The sequence below is a fragment of the Alosa sapidissima genome, chromosome 6 (genome assembly GCF_018492685.1).
Source record: "Alosa sapidissima isolate fAloSap1 chromosome 6, fAloSap1.pri, whole genome shotgun sequence".
In the NCBI taxonomy this organism is placed as follows: domain Eukaryota; kingdom Metazoa; phylum Chordata; class Actinopteri; order Clupeiformes; family Clupeidae; genus Alosa; species Alosa sapidissima.
In genome coordinates, this window is record NC_055962.1 from 14,697,216 (window position 1) to 14,705,311 (window position 8,096).

Below are 8,096 nucleotides of genomic sequence, written 5' to 3' on the forward strand. Positions count from 1 at the left end.
ATGTTTTTGTAATGTTTCAGGTGATGTAGTGATGCAGGTCTACTGCAGTGAATAGGCTAAATACAACTTTGATCATTTTTATATGCACACACACACACACACACACACACAGATATACACTCACATACACAGATATACACACTCAGACATACACACACACACAGATATACACTCACACACATAAATATACACACTCGGACACACTGTGAAACATGGGCCTTGCAACCCACGTCCACACAGGATGGTGGCGACAAGGACACACTGAGGTTGGGCGGTGATGGGGTGAAGACACAGCAAACAGCAAATGTGGATTGTGGTGAAGTGCAGATTTATTTACAGTGCTATAAAAAATGTGTTCCAGCACAATGCCAACAAAAAATACTTTTCCAAAAAATAAACAAAAAAAAATCAACCAACCGGTTGCACAATTCAAGCACAATTCAAGCACAATTCAAGCACAATTCAAGCACAATTCAAGCACAATTCAAGCACAATTCAAGCACAATTCAAGCACAATTCAAGCACAATTCACCAATACTCTGTATCCACCCTCTCAGCAAGCTGATACTCTCCAGACTCCCACACTGAGAGCAAAAAATCTCTCGCTTTAAATAAAGCCATCCATCACCTCTAATTGGTAGATACCAATATAACAGGGTCATTTCCTCTATACAAGGATAATCATCCCTTATGCATAGATCACAATTATACATGGAGCATAATTCTACATAGTTTCCATATTATACAATAATAACATTTCAATGCATGTATAATTAAATAATAATTACACTACAATGTAGAATGTCTCTTTATATTGCAACCATCATTTCCCCCACTCAAAACAACACTTTCCCCTGTCCCACACAGGGAATAAAATAGCCATTGCCCTGGGCTCGTGTTCCTTGGGGAAACAAAGTGATGCAGGACCAGGAAGTGAAAGTAAGAGCTATCAGTGTATTGTTAATGTTTGTGTGCACAATGTATGGACTAACGGAATGCAATGGGTTATGGAGCAGAATCGACGGGTACCACGTCGTTCGCTATGATGTTTGCAGAGGTTGGGTGAGTAACAGAAAGATGTGTAAATAACGATCGCGCATGAATGAATTGCGTCGCGGTTGCCGGCACCGCGTGTAATTACAAACATTTGAAACTAAGTGCGTGCGTGCGTGTAAGCGTGTTTGATCGTGTAGGAGAAGGTAGTCAGCAAAGATTGTTAAGGCGGAGCAAGATACTTCGTCGTAGTTCATGTCTATGGGCGCGAAATGGGGATCGAATCCTGTCTGCATAAAGAGGCGTGTCGATGACGTATTGACGAGCGTAAGTTGCAACCGGCCAACAGCAGCGGCAGAAATAACCGGCGCACACCTGATATAAGGTTGATTTTCTCCAGACTGGATTGCTCAAAAATGCTAAAAATGTACCTGAAATGTTCAGAAGGGTTTGAGGATCATGAAAATGTGCCCGAAATTCACATTCCTAACTCTATAGAACCAAGACCTTAGCATATGTGGTGAAATTCTGAGCTATGCCCATAGACTTCAATGGAGCAGTCGCTGCCTCTGCTCTGCATAAAGGGGGATTTTGACCCCCCCCCTCATGCGATCCGGGTTCCCGGAAGTGTCTCCTGATGAAATATCTTGCTCCGCCATAACAATCTTTGTAGTCAGTTTAAATATCGCGGGGAATGTCAGGCGAGTTGGGGAAAAGGAGGGGCTACCTTTTCAGACACACACACACACACACACACACACACACACACACAGACACAGACATACACACTCAAGGGGACTTCACATTGCACACGACATGCACTTTGCCTGCTGCTCTCACACACCCACCTGCAGATACACACACACACACACACACACACACACATACATATGTATATATATATATATATGTGTGTGTGTATGTATGCCTGTGTGTGTGTCTGAGTGTGTATATCTGTGTGTGTGAGTGTATATCTGTGTGTGTGTGTGAGTGTGTATCTGTCTGTGTGAGTGTGTATGTCTGTGTGTGTGTTTGTGTCTGTGTGTTGTTTATTTACCAGGATCTTCGGCTCGTTAAAATAGAACCCTGAATGTGTATGTCTGTGCGTGCGTGTGTGTCTGCATGTAGTTGTGAGAGTTAGTGTATATGGTCTGTGTGTGTATCTGCATGGGGTGTGAGAGTTAGTGTGCACACAGTAAACCGGCCAGTGTTAATTTTACTCTACAGGTGTTAATTTTAACACTATTCCAGAGTTTATATAATCCTCACTCATCAGTGTTAAAATAACACTTGCCATAGTGTTGCCGTATTAACACTAGCCTAGTGTTTCATAATTAACTCTATCAGAGTTAAAATTAACTCTATTGGAGTATATAATTAACTCTATTGGAGTAATTAATTAGTTTCTAGAGCCATATATTTATCAAAATAAACATATTAAACAAACCACAGCAAATTAATTACTTTTCTTTTTTTTATTAACATTTGCCATGATATGGCTCAAATCAATGTATATATATGTCAAAGTTTGGTCCATAAGCATTTTGTTGAGCAAAGGCCTTATACTCATACAAAATCATTGACTTTAACAATAAAACAATGTTCCTCACAATCCATAACCACATATGCATGAAAATGCTCTGCAACACTGAGTAAACATTTCATAAACAAGAAATAAAACAATATAATCAAGAGTTTTTTACAATTTCACAAACTTGTGTTTTGCTTCAAACCTATTACTAGAGATGTGCAATAATGGGCCAATTTTTCATAAGCAAGACAGATAATGCACCTGCACCATGAAGTGATGTTACATGTGGGTATACCCAAAGTCCTTTTAGACAAGTCCCTCCACTCAGCAGCCATATTGCAACGCATTTTGGGCACTTTCGGCAGGCTTCACAACACCAATCTTGCTCCAGCGGCAAGATCACAACACATGATTGGCACAATCAATGTCTTCACAACACACCACATGATTGGCTCAATGTATTTACATGTCCACGTTTTGCCACAGAGGGGGGTGTGATATATGTAGACAACACCATACGTTACAAACTAACCCCATGCATTTCTATGGAGGATTTTTTGAGTGCTGTGTCTCCTCATTAGAAAGTCTACCTCCTTAAAAAGCTCAGGGTGTTCATGTATTCCAAGGCTCCCGAGCTGTTCTTGACCAAACGCTGCGACACTCGTTGCTTTAGGCGCCATGCCAGATAGCCCGTCCCTCTTCCAGCATCGTAGAAGTGTTCCTGCAAAATAATGTGGGCAAGAACTATGATTATCCAGATCAATAGTTGAACATTATTATTATTATTATATATAACTTTAAATGGAAATTAGTAAAATCTTACATAGCCATTGGTGGAGTAAGGATCCCTGAGATTAGGAAACGGTCACAATGCCGAGTGCATATATTTTTCCTTGACTTCGTACTGGTATCCTTCTTAAAACAATAGGAAAATTATATTAGATATATTCAGACAACATTACAAGCTATAAAATGGAAGAGTGATTAAACATGGATTATGGATAAAATATAGACTTAACGCTTCTTGCCACTAAAATATGCTTAAGTAATATTACATTACATTAGGCTAACACATTTTTAACCAAAGCGACTAACATGGTAGCAGTTTAAGTTTTAAAGCAATTCTCTCAACAATTTTAGGACAATTTAAAAACAGTAGAGTACAGTAAGAATAAGTGCATCAGTGAGTGCTGTTTTTAAACAGTTGTGTGTCAGTTCAAGACACGTGGTAAGTACTAGGATCAGCAAGACTTGTTGTAAGTAGTGCTATGAGAGGAGATGTTCTCTAAAGAGCTGGGTCTTCAGGAGTTTTTTGAAAATGGAGCCACTGTGTAGTTGGTAATAGATATCCCTACAGCTAAGGTTCTACCTTATAGCATTTATCAACCCCACAATCACCAGTTCAATATTGTTTTTACACAGCAATTCTACTACCTAATACCTGGATTAAAATACATTAATTTAGGGTTTTCTTGTCACTCTGCAGGCAGGTTGTGTGAGGCTATATGTGCACAATAATGATTTTTCATTTTATTTCACATTACATTATTCACCCTATTACATGCACTCTATTTCTCTCTCTCAAACAGTCAATTGTGATGTTATGTTACAATGTTCTCTCACTTTGAATGAATGGAACGATAACATTGGATCAATGTAAAAATGGCACTACCACTGAAAAGTCTGAGTAGGGATGTCCTGAGATAACCCCACCCATGGAATCCCTCTCGTTCAGTCAGAAAAGAGTTAATAGTTTGACTGGACCTAACTGTTGTATACAATTAGATTAATTTATTCAAAACAAAACATACCCATGGACCAGAATATTCAGAAGATGCCTTCTTGTACAGTGTGTCAAGGTGCTCTACTATATTCCTCCATTATTTCCTCTCCCATTTAACTCTTCTCCAGAACCTCCTGGACCATCTATGCGTAAAAAAAGAATGTGATGCACTTGTAAAGAGAAAATGCACTTGTAAAGAGAAAACTTACATGCACCCTCTAAAAAGTCTAAATCCAGAGTACAAACAAGAAAGCTAAGGGGGCAGCTAGAACGTCAAAAAACAAACGCTATTTAATACCACTGATAGTGCTCAAAATATAATTACACTTCTGTGGTTGTGTGATGAGGGTCTCTACAGACAAACAGAAGTATTGTAAACTTGGAAAGTGTACAGAGAGATTATAACAAGACCTGTATCTGAAGGAAGCAAATTGCTTGGCTTTGTGTTCCAGTAGCATGAAATCAGTGGGATTTTGATCTTGCAGCACTGGATCTGCAAGCAGATCTGACTGAATCTAATAAACATACTTTACGTTCAGCCAGATCTGTGCAGCGCTGCAAGATTGAATGTGCCCACTGATTTGACACTACTGGAACACAAAGCCAGGCTTCTGCATTTTGGAGACGAGACAGACAAGGATTTCTCCTAGTGATATTTTAATTTTAAATGCTCACCTGTTTGGCCTTTTTCTGCTGAATCTCCTATGGCAGAGGTGTTCTCTTCTTTTGCACCAGTGGATTGATGTGCCTTGTTTGAAGAACAAGAAAAAAGAAAAGAAAAAGAAAAATTGGAATCTTAAAGGGCTGCTTTAAGAAATGCGGTCTCCGATTTTATTTCACTTAATTCAACTAAAGGGTGACAAAATCTTTTTTTTTTTTAACCTTACCCACTTTATTTGGCGTGAACAACACATTTCACAATTTTCTTCATCAGGTTTGAACGTGAACCTAAAGCCTTCACGCCAAATAAAGTCAACAAAATATACCCTCCAGTGTGCGATTTATATTAGTTTTTGACTTTTTAATAGTTATACTGCACACCATCAGCACCTGCAAAAGGGCTGTGCACAGGGATTTTGAACTTTGATTGATTTCAAATGTATTTCTTAAAAAGGATCATAAGGATCTGCATTAACTCCAGCCAGGATACTAAGTGTGCGTGTGAAATCATTAAGAAACATGCCTACGGTCAGGCTGATTCATAGTCTAAACAAGCTAGAAAAAAGAAAGAAAAAAAAAGCATACAATTTACAATACAAACAAAGTTACAATATGGCTGCCGAGTGGAGGGACTTGCCTAAAAGGACTTTGGCTAAACTCACATAAAACCTCACCTTCTCGAATTAAACTTTGAAAAGAAAAACCAGGCTGCAGTTTGAGGTACTTTTTTCTCCATGGTACTGGACATTGATGAGCATTTTGCTGACCCTGTTAAAACAAAGAAAATGATTACATCAATACAAGAACAACAATGATTTGACTATCAGCAGTATATCAACTAACCAGCAAAGGACTTCTAAACTTTATTCTGACATTATTTACCACAGGTTAAGTGTTTTGTCTTAAAATATGTTCATATAATGCCTACTTTTTAAGCAACATGACTGGTAATAATTTAAATAATTTCATTAGGCAGTAAACTCGTCTACATTTTACCATATCCATAAAAAAAACTGCTCATAATTTCAGAGAATAAACATTTCTTACTCTGCTCAGCTGTAACGTTATGCCTGATGGACTGAATATCCTTATGCACGTGCTTGCAAGCTATTGAACCACAATTTCTACAAATATCTAAAATTAGTATCAGCTAGCTAACTTCTATACTCTTTGGCTTACCTGCACCCTTTATAAGTTAGGAAACAAAGAAATTGATCTAACCCAAATGAAGCCAACAGACTCTAACAGAAACTAATACCAGTGCCATACAGAGAATGGAGACTGCACCAAACCAACCAGGCTAACGGTTACCTTACACCTCTGTTTGCTACAAATGCCTAACAGTTAAACGAATGCCCTCGTGGTCTCAGCTAATGTTAGCTAGCAGCAATTTTTTATAACCAAGCAATAGTGTTCAGTTCAACCAAACGTCAATGAGTCGACAGACTGTTATAATTAGTCAGTCAACAGATCCATTTGTAAACTTTATTCTAGCTTACAGAAGTAGAGGGAACAAATTAATTTACCTTTTACTATCCCACGCTGTACTTCAATGGCGTCCATCTTCTTTTCAAAAATCTCAACTGAAGGACCGGAAGTGTAAATGACTCCACCCCAGAGTTCGTACATTCACACCCACTTAAAACACTAGGTTGTGAGTTTTAATTACACCGTGGGTGTACATGTTTGTTCAAACAACTCCCGAAGTTACACTAATTAACACTAATGAACACTGAAAAATATGTCTCTGAAAAATTAACACTTAATAACACTGTCAATTTTACTGTGCATATTGTGTGTGTGTGTGTGCGCGCGTGTGTGTGTATATATATATATATATATATATATATATGCGCGTGCACACACACACACACACAATATGCACACTAACTCTCACACCCCATGCAGATACACACACGCAGACCATCTACACTAACTCTCACACGCACGCAGACATACACATTCAGGGTTCTATTTTAACGAACCGAAGCTCCTGGTAAATAAACAATGTTTACATATTTTTCATATTTATTATTGCCATTGGTCTCAGTGTTCATATCAGTTTGAAAAGTCCTGTCAGAATACCTTTATTTTAACAAAAAAGCAATTTGAGCAACCTTTAATTGAGTATACGCATATTATCCCACCGGTCACAATTGTGACCGGTAATAAAACTCACTTTTTCATCTACTTTTCAACAGTTTTAAAAAAATAATAATTATTGATTACTTCAAAGGGTTGCTAATAGCACATGATTTGCATATTTGCATGTCTGGGAAAAATGTGGGCTTAAATGGGTTAATAGCTACGGTATTTGTGAGAATTTCAGCTTAAGCCATTATTTGGCGTGGGATAATTCATCTTTGGCTAACCCTAACCCAGTTTCACACATTGTGTGTGTGTGTGTGTGTGTGTTATGCTAACAGAGAGTGAGGATTTTGACACACTGAAAGAGGTGAGCAGTGATACAAAGAGGTGTGTGTGGCTCTTCGTTCTCATGGTCACACACTCCTGACCCTTGTCCTGAACTCTGACTTTTCTGAGGGTGTAGATTTACAATCCAGAGATCCCTATGTGGGATTGTTTTGATATGTTGAGTGGTGATGTCTCCATAAGGATTGATGATGGTATTGTGGTTGCAGAATTGGGCTTTGAAGTGGAAGCTAAAAAGGTTTGGATTCAATTCCGGCCTGCTAATGTTTTGCCCCTGAGCAAGGCACTTAACCCTGACTTGCAACCAGGGAGACTGTCTCTATAATGCATATATGAATGAATGGATGGATGAATGAATTAATGAATTAAGTAATTATTAAATATTTTGAATAGCCTCATGCCTACAGTACATGCCTTGTGTTTGACCCCAGTTCATGCCCAGTTTATGACCCCACTGGAAATGTCATTGGAGTTGGGAGATAAGTGGCAAAGACACATTTCTCCTCTCAGGTGTGCTTAGTTACTCTGCCTCATTTGCAGTACATCTCTCACCATTCCTCCTTGTTTACTCCTCTGACACACTGATAAGTCTTGGCAGAATCTTCTCTTTACTGTAGTTTACTTGCCTCTGTGTGTGTGTTTTTTTAACAAGCCTATTGGTAAGTGATATTTGTAACAGGTGTTTATGTAAGCTTC

General features: G+C 38.5%; 1 long non-coding RNA gene across 1 annotated transcript; it reads right to left on the reverse strand.

Moving 5' to 3' along the window:
• Positions 1-2,556: 2,556 nt before the first annotated feature.
• On the reverse strand, positions 2,557-6,755 carry LOC121712196. Its single transcript, XR_006032529.1, has 6 exons — positions 6,494-6,755; positions 5,642-5,735; positions 4,983-5,055; positions 4,336-4,450; positions 3,348-3,439; positions 2,557-3,245 (listed from the first exon to the last, which is right to left on the reverse strand). It is a non-coding gene; the product is annotated as an uncharacterized LOC121712196 (long non-coding RNA).
• Between the last annotated feature and the right edge of the window lie 1,341 nt (positions 6,756-8,096).